The sequence below is a fragment of the Chanodichthys erythropterus genome, chromosome 18, assembly GCF_024489055.1.
Source record: "Chanodichthys erythropterus isolate Z2021 chromosome 18, ASM2448905v1, whole genome shotgun sequence".
In the NCBI taxonomy this organism is placed as follows: domain Eukaryota; kingdom Metazoa; phylum Chordata; class Actinopteri; order Cypriniformes; family Xenocyprididae; genus Chanodichthys; species Chanodichthys erythropterus.
In genome coordinates, this window is record NC_090238.1 from 37,483,861 (window position 1) to 37,492,953 (window position 9,093).

Here is a 9,093-nt window from a genome sequence, read left to right on the forward strand (position 1 = left end):
TGTGCGCCGTCATTTAGCGCCTTTCCTCACAGCTCTCCTTCACAGACACGCGCTGCACTCTTTACCGCCTCTAACTGGATTCCCTCAGTTCGTAGCCCACGTTTGAGCTCTCCTCAGGAAGACCACTGCTGTTCACATGAGCATAGGACAGTTCTCTATTAAGACAACAATAGTCAGACTGCTCAAGCCATTGATAAAGCTGCCAAGTCATTGCGCCGTCACTACTGTTGAAATAAAACGCTTTTATTGCGTGGAAAAGTCGGAAATGGTTCATTGACATTACCTGAGCAGTTTCATTTATTGCATGATCGGAGCAAACACATAATGTAAGTGTCTAAATGCATACGCACAGTTCAATGAATGATAAATGAAATGATGAACTTACTGTCATTAAACTGAATGTGCGAGGAAACTGCTGAAATAACTACAACATTAAGAACACTCACATAAGAGCGCGCGGTTTATCAATCAGATGCGCGTTAAAGTTGCGCTCATTACTATAGCAACAGAACTATAGAAACCCAGCGCGTTTTCTTTCAGAATTACCATAAGGAAAATGTTCCATATAAAGAGAACGAAGCTTCTTTGGCTATTATAGTTAGTTTAAGATTAGTTGGGAAAGTGCATGATAGTCTTTCCATGTAAGCATTAGTATGTTTAATGTACCTGGAACAGTTTAATAAGGTTGTGTAGCCTTTAACACTATCCTCCACTATATTTAACATGAACTAGGCCTAAAAATACTTTTAAAGCCCTTTTAAAGTTTTAGCTTATGTAAATTTCCACAAATGCCAGTTTTTATAGGCTGTTAAAATAAAGTTATGTAGCATCATTGAGAACTAACATGAACCAACATTAACAATAGACAAAAGGGTTTTTCTGTTTGTTTGTTTGTTTGTTTTTGCCCTTACTCTCTGACCCCCTAAAGGCCGCTGTGTAATTCACACCCTGACTAAGACACGTTAAGGGAAGCATTTCAATGTCCCTATAAATGACATTATAGAACGTTCTCATTTGCTAATGCATAAACTCTACAGGTCCAGAGGAGAATCAAAGGTAATCAATTAAGCTAAAAGGGGAGGAGCCACCTTTATTCAAAGCTGTACAAAATGGCCAAGCCAAGCACTGGTGTGTGTTGTGGCATTTGTGTTAATGTTTGTTAGAATGGAGCTTCTGCAAGGTGTGTTAGTGGTGGTTGTGCTTGTTGCATTTGATTTGTCTGATGCATGGGGAAGTTTGAGGTACAGTCAAAGTCCAAGAAGCATGAGGCCAAAATCAGATCCAGCTTCCAACAGTCCTGCCCGTTCTCCTCTAGGGCTCTGGAACCCTTTGCAAGTGGTTTCTCAGTTTCAGAGTCCTCTGAGTTCTGTCTCAAGACACCTTGCACAGGATCCTTTTGGCCTTCAAGAGAAGCAGCTGTTGGAGGGTCCAGTGAAGCCTTTGGATTGGAAGTATCCCGTTGTTCCTGAGGTGCAGAGAGTTGGCAGTGGACTTCCAGTTGAGGCAACCTGTGACTCCCAGCAGTGTCGCTGTTCAATGCAGTGAGAACCGGGTACTTGTAGAGGTCCAGCAGGACTTGTTCAGCAATGGTCAGTTGATCCAGCCAACTGGTCTGTCTCTAGGTGGATGTCCTGTTGTTGGTCAGGACACTGCATCTAGGGTGCTCATCTTTGAGTATGAACTACAGGACTGCAACAGCGTGCAGATGGTAAGAACTTTTTAATCCTAATGGGTTGTTTGTGGCAGAGGATAGCCAAAGTCTTTCAAGGAAAGTCTGTTCAATTGTTGCAGTATCAGCAGTGCCAGGGCAGCAGAGACGAAGTCCTATCAGTGCACCATCTTTGGGGTGATCTTGGTAACCCCAACTTTTTTTTTCTCTTTTACAGATGACTGAGGACGAGCTTGTCTACACCTTCTCTCTCACCTACACCCCTGAGGCACTTGCTGGTACTCCAATCACCCGGGCTGATGATGCAGTTGTTGCCATTCAATGCCATTATCAAAGGTAAGCAGTCTTTTGACTTTCTGCATGCTGCTTGTGCAGCTTTGAGACCATTTAATGGGTACTTTCATGAACCACAGACTTCAAAATGTAAGCAGTGATGCCTTGAGGCCAACATGGGTCCCTTATGCTTCAACGGAGGTTGGTGAAGAAGTCTTGCTGTTCTCCCTGAAGCTCATGATGGGTTAGTACAGGTTTATATCTCTAACCTTGTGATTGTGGCTCTGCCTAAAATGTTCCTTTTTTTTTTTTTGTAGATGACTGGTCCTATCAGAGGCCTTCAAACTCTTACTTTCTGGGTGGCGTTATTAACGTTGAAGCGTCTGTGAAGGTGTACAATCATGTGCCTCTACGTGTGTTTGTGGACAGCTGTGTGGCCACTCAAGGACCAGATGTGAACTCCCTTCCGAGATATTCCTTCATTGAGAATCACGGGTAAGGTCATGGCACTTGATTCTATAGGACTCTTTTGTAACGCTGTCAGTCATGGGTTAGGTCAAGTTGCTTGATACAGTTTATATTCATGAGTTCTTTGTAACCACTTCTCAGGTGTTTTGTGGATGCCAAGGCTACAGCTTCCAGCTCCCGCTTCATGCCTCGGTCCCAGGAAGACAAGATCCAGTTCCAGCTGGAGGCGTTTGTGTTCCAGGAGAGCTCCAGTCCTTCTGTATGTACTAAGAATATGAGTGAGATTGACTTCTCTTCCAAGCTTCTTTTTTGTGACTTCTGTCATCCCTTGCAGATCTACATAACCTGTATTCTGAAGGCCACTATTGCTTCTGTACCAAGTGATGCTCAGCGCAAATCCTGTTCCTTCGCTAATGGGTACATTTCACCCTCTTAACTTTTGACTTTAGGTCTTTGACTTCGAAGTTGACTTTGCTCATGTTGAAGCTGGCATGTCTACTGTTACAGGTGGTTTGCTGCTGATGGAAACAACCAAGTTTGTGGTTGCTGTGACTCCACATGTGGTCCTGATGGTGGATTTGCTGCTTCTCCCTATGGAGGTTGGTAGGTTCTGCACTTCCACTTGCTCTTGACTTTCAAGTCCTCAAACTTGTTTTGGTTTTCTTCTAGGCATTCAGTGGGAAGGCAAGGCATCACTTGGTCCCGTAATGGTTCAAGAGCAAAAGGCTGTTTCTCAATAAATCTGACATTGATCCTTGCATGTACCTGACTAGTCATTTTGCTTCATGTCTGGGTTAACTGCTTTTGACTCAACTGTTTCCTCATTCTGCCAATGTGAAACTCTCCTACTGAACCTTTGCAGGTCAGGAGTTTAAACTACTCTATAGGCATCTTTAAGATATTGTTCTTTAAACAACTTCCACTGAAGCTTGATCACATTGAGCCCTAGTGGCTGTACAAAACCAACTTGTTTCTGATCTGTAGTCATAAATATTTATGACTGGACTATAATTTGCTCTCAGGGGCTTTGTAGATGACAGCTTGTCCATGATAGAAGCTGTCAGTTTCTTGATGGGGGAAATTGGGAAAGAACATGGATTAAAGCATTCTAGTGAGTTCTCACTTGCTAATGCAGAGGTTTTCAGTCCTGGTATATCCTTGTATTTCTCACTTAACACTGATTCAGATAATCAGCTCATTAGGTGAGTGCTCCATTAACTGAACTAATCATGGGTCTCATTCAGCTCCCTAGTTCAGTAGTCAGGGCACTGATAAGGGGGCTAGCCACATTAATTTACACTATACTGATTTGTGTCCTAGTGGAAAAGTGAATTTTTGAAGCAGTTAATTTAATAAAGAGAACTAGGTAAGGCAGTTTGGCACGTGTGTGTGTACATTGTGAAACTGTTTTTGTCAAGTTGAGCAAAGGCTTTACTCATTGAAAAACCCCATTATAAAACCCTCTAGGAAAACAAGCAGCGAATTAGTCTTACAGGTTCTGACGTAATGCACATGTCACCACTTTCTGAAATAAATACTTTGTTGCGATCCTGTCAGACTTATGATAGCAACCTGATTGTAACAAAGCACTGTTCACCAGAGGAGAACTGGCCCCCTGACTAAGCCTGGTTTCTCCAAAGGTTTTTTTTTTCTCTCCATTTTAACACCTATTTGCCACTTGTTTGGAGTTTGGGTTCTTTGCCGCTGTCGCCTTTGGCTTGCATAGTTGGGGACACTTGACATTTGATATTCAATAGTATTCTTGACATTTATTCAACAGTGCTTCTGATCTGCCTGCATTGACACTATTAAGAGCTGCTGAGCAGCCAAATTATGTATCAGTTATCAATGTAAAGCTGCTTTGACACAATCTGCATTGTAAAAAGCTATGATTGATGTTACATTCCACCATAATGGTGCTGTTCTTAAACCCAAACGTACCTGCAGTGTCCCATTCAAACATTCACTATGGCAGTTTATTGAAAGTATCCAGTGTTTCTGTGCAGAAATTTTGCCATGGGTGAATTTCACAAAAAAAAAAGTTATCCAGGTCATATTTCGCTTAAAAAAAAAAAAAAAAACATGCAAAAAAATAACCCTTGTGCATCAATTAAAAAAAGTTACACAAGGTCCATAGTGGACAAAAATGTCCGTGTCAAAAAACGGTCATCAAAATTTGAAGCTTGGGAGCACAGACTTAAGCTTGGTCTCATTTTAAAGGAGACCCATGGCAGATTATTGTTGATGTAAAAAAAATAAAAATAAAATAAGTTTCTGAAAATGATTTATGAACATTATTTTATATAAAATACATATTTTATGAAACATATTGAACTCTAAAACTGCTAGAAAATCAAAGCCATAAATCTAAACAAATTGTGTTCCAAATTTGAGGATATCATCTCTTTCAATAAGATTTTGTTCGGGCGCAGTATCACATTTTCCCCATTAGATACCAGCAAAACTCCACTGGTGCACACAAGCAGTAGTTTTTCTCTCTCAAATATTACACACACACACAGTTTTTTATTTTTATTATTACACACATTTAAATATTGCATAATTTAAAACTGCATAATTTATCCAACTGGCTCTGTGATATGCAGAAGCAGAAAACAGGAATAAAGCGAGAAACCTGAGAAAATCTGGTAATTAAAAATGTAAATTTTGAAGCCTTGCCAACAGAATTAAAGCCTATTAACAAAGACTGCTTCATTTTATAGTTAAATGACCCTGGGGTTAAAAATTGCAGTTTCAGTGGAGACATTTTTGTCCTTAAGGTCCCGAGAGGAATTATTTTGTGTTACTAGTGTAAAATAGATTTATTAAAGGAAATGAGGGTGAAATAGAACAATTCCAATAAAAATACACACCTGTGCCAAATTTTATGCAGTTGGCATTAACACATGAAAAATTATCAAAAAAAAAAAAAAAACAACTGAAAAAAAACAGGGTTAAGTGCACTGAATTGGATGTTTTACCGGATAAGATTTTTTCACATGAATATGCGTGATTATAAAAATGTTGCAGAAACTTTTAATTGTCCCAAAATATACTTTATATATTAAATAATTATAATATTATATTTTTCCTTTTGATTTTGGGCTGAAATATGACCGGAAATTCACTCTAAAGCTCTGAATGGTGCATAAAACAATAGCAATTTCCTTGTTTTTGCTGTTTTTTTGTTTTTTTGTTTTTTGTTTTTTGTTTGTTTGTTTGTTTGTTTGTTTGTTTGTGAAGGACAATCACTTTGTTTCACCATTATATTGTGCATCTGAATTCTGAATATCACTTCATAAATGAACTAAAACCTCTAAAGCTTAAATTGATCTGAACATATCTACTAGTCGAGTTCCTCCATCAACACGATGGCTTTAATTCGACATTTATCCGTCAGTACTCTATGAGGTAAAAGTCATTTAAGTGTTTTGGAGTAAATGGTTGTAAAAGCACAATGTCCTTTTCATAATTCATGTTGAGTTTTATTGCTCTAGATTTAGGCAAACTGCTGCGAGGTTTGCTCATGTTACTATGCGAGCGGACCGTGATCAGTGTTCATGTGACACTCACAAAATAAGTTTTGTTGAGATTATTACTTTTTGTTTCTTTTCCTTTTGTTGCAATAGTATTTTATTTCATTCTGATTTATATAATTGAACACTAATGAGAGATCATGGGAAAAGCACATAATGACAGGTAGTTCATAAAATGGACACAGGGTGGCAGTAGTTGCAAGTAGCGTCACACTGGGGCAATTAGCGTTTCACAGAGCAAGATGAGCTCATAATCCGAGTGAATGGAGAATGAGCAACTGTTGTCCTGCGTCACTGATTTCTGTGTGATATTTGTAATATTTCCAGGTTAGTTACACACCTTTAATGTGACTACAGATGTTTATAAGCTCATATGAATCCCCTGTGATGTGTGCTCTGTAAGCGAAAAGTATGTCAAATGTTTAAACAGTTAAGTTTAACAGTACACAGTTGAGAGAATGGCAGCCGACGTCCGCAGATTGGTTATTTTATTTGTTCCTTACGGCTCCAGGGCATTTGTGGGATATTTCAGTGTACTATGTGTGTAGTACAATGTTAAAAGTGTAAAATGTTAATGTGAATAAGACCAGTTACGGCTGCGGCCTTGTTTAAGGGCGCACGCACATTAATATTACTATGATACAGATTCAGTTCATAGAACTGAACGCCATGTTATGAGGCAGATATGTTTATTAATGAAGTTTGTGTTCTTATAGTGTAAATGTAATACAGCTTAACTGCAAATGAGAATTATTCTGTTGTATAAAGTGAACACTTATAAAATGTACAGTTATTACAAAAATACTCTTTTAATAAGAGGACAAAGATATGTGTTTAAAGGAAGAAATGCAGACATGATTGAGGAGAGACCAATAATGGGATTTAAAGGAAAAGTGGTTGTTTTTGGTTTCATACAAACTTTAATAAGCTAGTGTTTGGAAAATATGTGAGTATACATCTATGTGAAAAGACCTGTGAAGAATATATTGCTTCATGTTATCCAAATGTGGATATAAACTGTGCTTCAATGCAAAACAGACAAAAATAACAGAAAGTAATTCATGATTGCAGATACAAAGTTAAAAGGAAGTTAAAAATAAATATAATCCGAGTGAATGGAGAATGAGCAACTGTTGTCCTGCGTCACTGATTTCTGTGTGATATTTGTAATATTTCCAGAGCACTCCTATCAGAGGATTATCTATACATCTGCCAGCGGAGACCTAGCCGGGACCCGCTACAGATTCTTGGGGGCTCGTCCGGGATACTTCGGCGCCACCTATTGGATCAGGAGCCGAGTGATGACAACTCTGACCAGCAACTAGCCTGCCCAGCCGTGGGGACTGTGATCGTGGACGAGTTGAGGCCTGCGATCCAGAGTCGACTGCACCATCACCGAACTGTGTTGCCAGCCGTGAGGGAGACGAGGAGCCATCATGTCGAGTGGTGGGAGGAAGAGCCTAGTGTGGGACATTAGGAAGAGCCTACTCACCTTGACAGCTGAAGAGCTTCTTCGGGTCGCCGGAGCGGTGAATCCAGTGTCGGACATGGACCAGTCAGAACTTGTGGAGAGAGATCAGGAGGAATGCTACGATCACATCAACTCGTTCATGTACAGTAAGCAGTTACTTGAGACAGAGGACGAGGGAATGGTTCAGTTGCTGATGTTAAAAGATACTATTGATGATATAGTAAAATGTCGTAATGTTATGTCATTTCTAAATGTAAAGGGTGATTCTGAGTTACATACTGGGCAGAGTGGTGATAAGTTTGACGATCTTGTTGATTTTGCTGAGGGTTCTGTTTCTATCCGAACACCCCCTGAAATCACCACTGACACTCACCCGCAGCGTCGACACACACCTACTCTAGTCAGTACTACATTGCCTTGTGGTGTTGCCGAACCAGATTCAGGCTCAGTTGAGGTTACAACGTTAAATGTACATGACACGTCGAATGCTGATTTGCTTAAAGCGCTCGCTAGCTATGAGGAGCTTAGCAAGAAACTCATACAGTGTATACCAGCACATGCGTCGCCGTCACAGACACATATGCCCTCATCCTCAGTCCTGTCAAACCAACTAGACAGAAACCCACTGGGTGAGCAGGCCTCTCAGTCAGCTCGCGAGGGGATGGTGTCCTTAAGGGAACTCAGTTACCTTTCACGGAGGGAGTTCAAAGTGCAAGGCGGCCAGATCGGTGATCAATCCTCAGATATCAGCTACAATAATGTCTGTAAGCAAATAGATGATGGAATCAAAGAAGGATTCTCAGACTCAGAGATTGTTCGTGGTGTGCTCAAAATCATAAGACCAGGCATATTCAAAGAGATGCTGATAAACAAAGACGACATGGCAGTGGCTGAACTTAAGGGAATTCTCCAAACTCACCTAAGAGAAAAAAACAGCACAGAATTATTCCAAGAGTTGATGTGTACGAAACAGGATGAGAACGAGACACCACAACAATTTCTCTATCGTTTGATAGGCTTAAAACAACGTATCCTATGGACATCAAAACTGGCTGACACTACCATTAAATACTCTGCAACTACAGTGCAAGATGTTTTCCTACATACTGTGTATCAAGGCTTTGGACACAAACACACTGACATACGCAGAGAGCTCAAACCTTTGTTGACAAACAGTGGGGTCACTGATGAGATGATTCTGCGTCATGTGATGAAAATCACTAGTGAAGAAAATGAGAGAATGAAAAGACTTGGCTCGTCCCGCCGACAGACTGTAACAAATGCGCACAGTGCACAGCTTGAGTCGGATGTGGTAAAGACACCTAGCACAAAGTCAGAGAGTATAGGGTCCAAGTCAAAGCAAACAAAACCAGATCCTCTGAGAGACCTCACGATCAAAGTAGAGGAGCTCACCAGACAGGTTGAGACCATGCAAAAACAAAACCAACAACAGCTAACTCACAATGGGCGCCAGTACAGTCAAAATAGGACACACTTTAGACGTGGAAAACCCTATGGTTGTCCAAGCTGCGTGGAACAAGACAGACAAGACTGTAAACACTGTTTCACATGTGGGGAGGAAGGACACCACGCAGCAGGCTGCCTAAAGCGATCAAAGAGACAGGGAAACTCCAATCGGGCACTGGAGAGGGACATCTAGTGGCCGGGTCTGGAAA

General features: G+C 40.5%; 1 pseudogene; it reads left to right on the top strand.

The window, feature by feature from the left end:
* Window positions 1-1,160: 1,160 nt before the first annotated feature.
* Window positions 1,161-3,169, top strand: LOC137006205 (zona pellucida sperm-binding protein 3-like; annotated as a pseudogene).
* The last annotated feature ends 5,924 nt before the right edge of the window (window positions 3,170-9,093 follow it).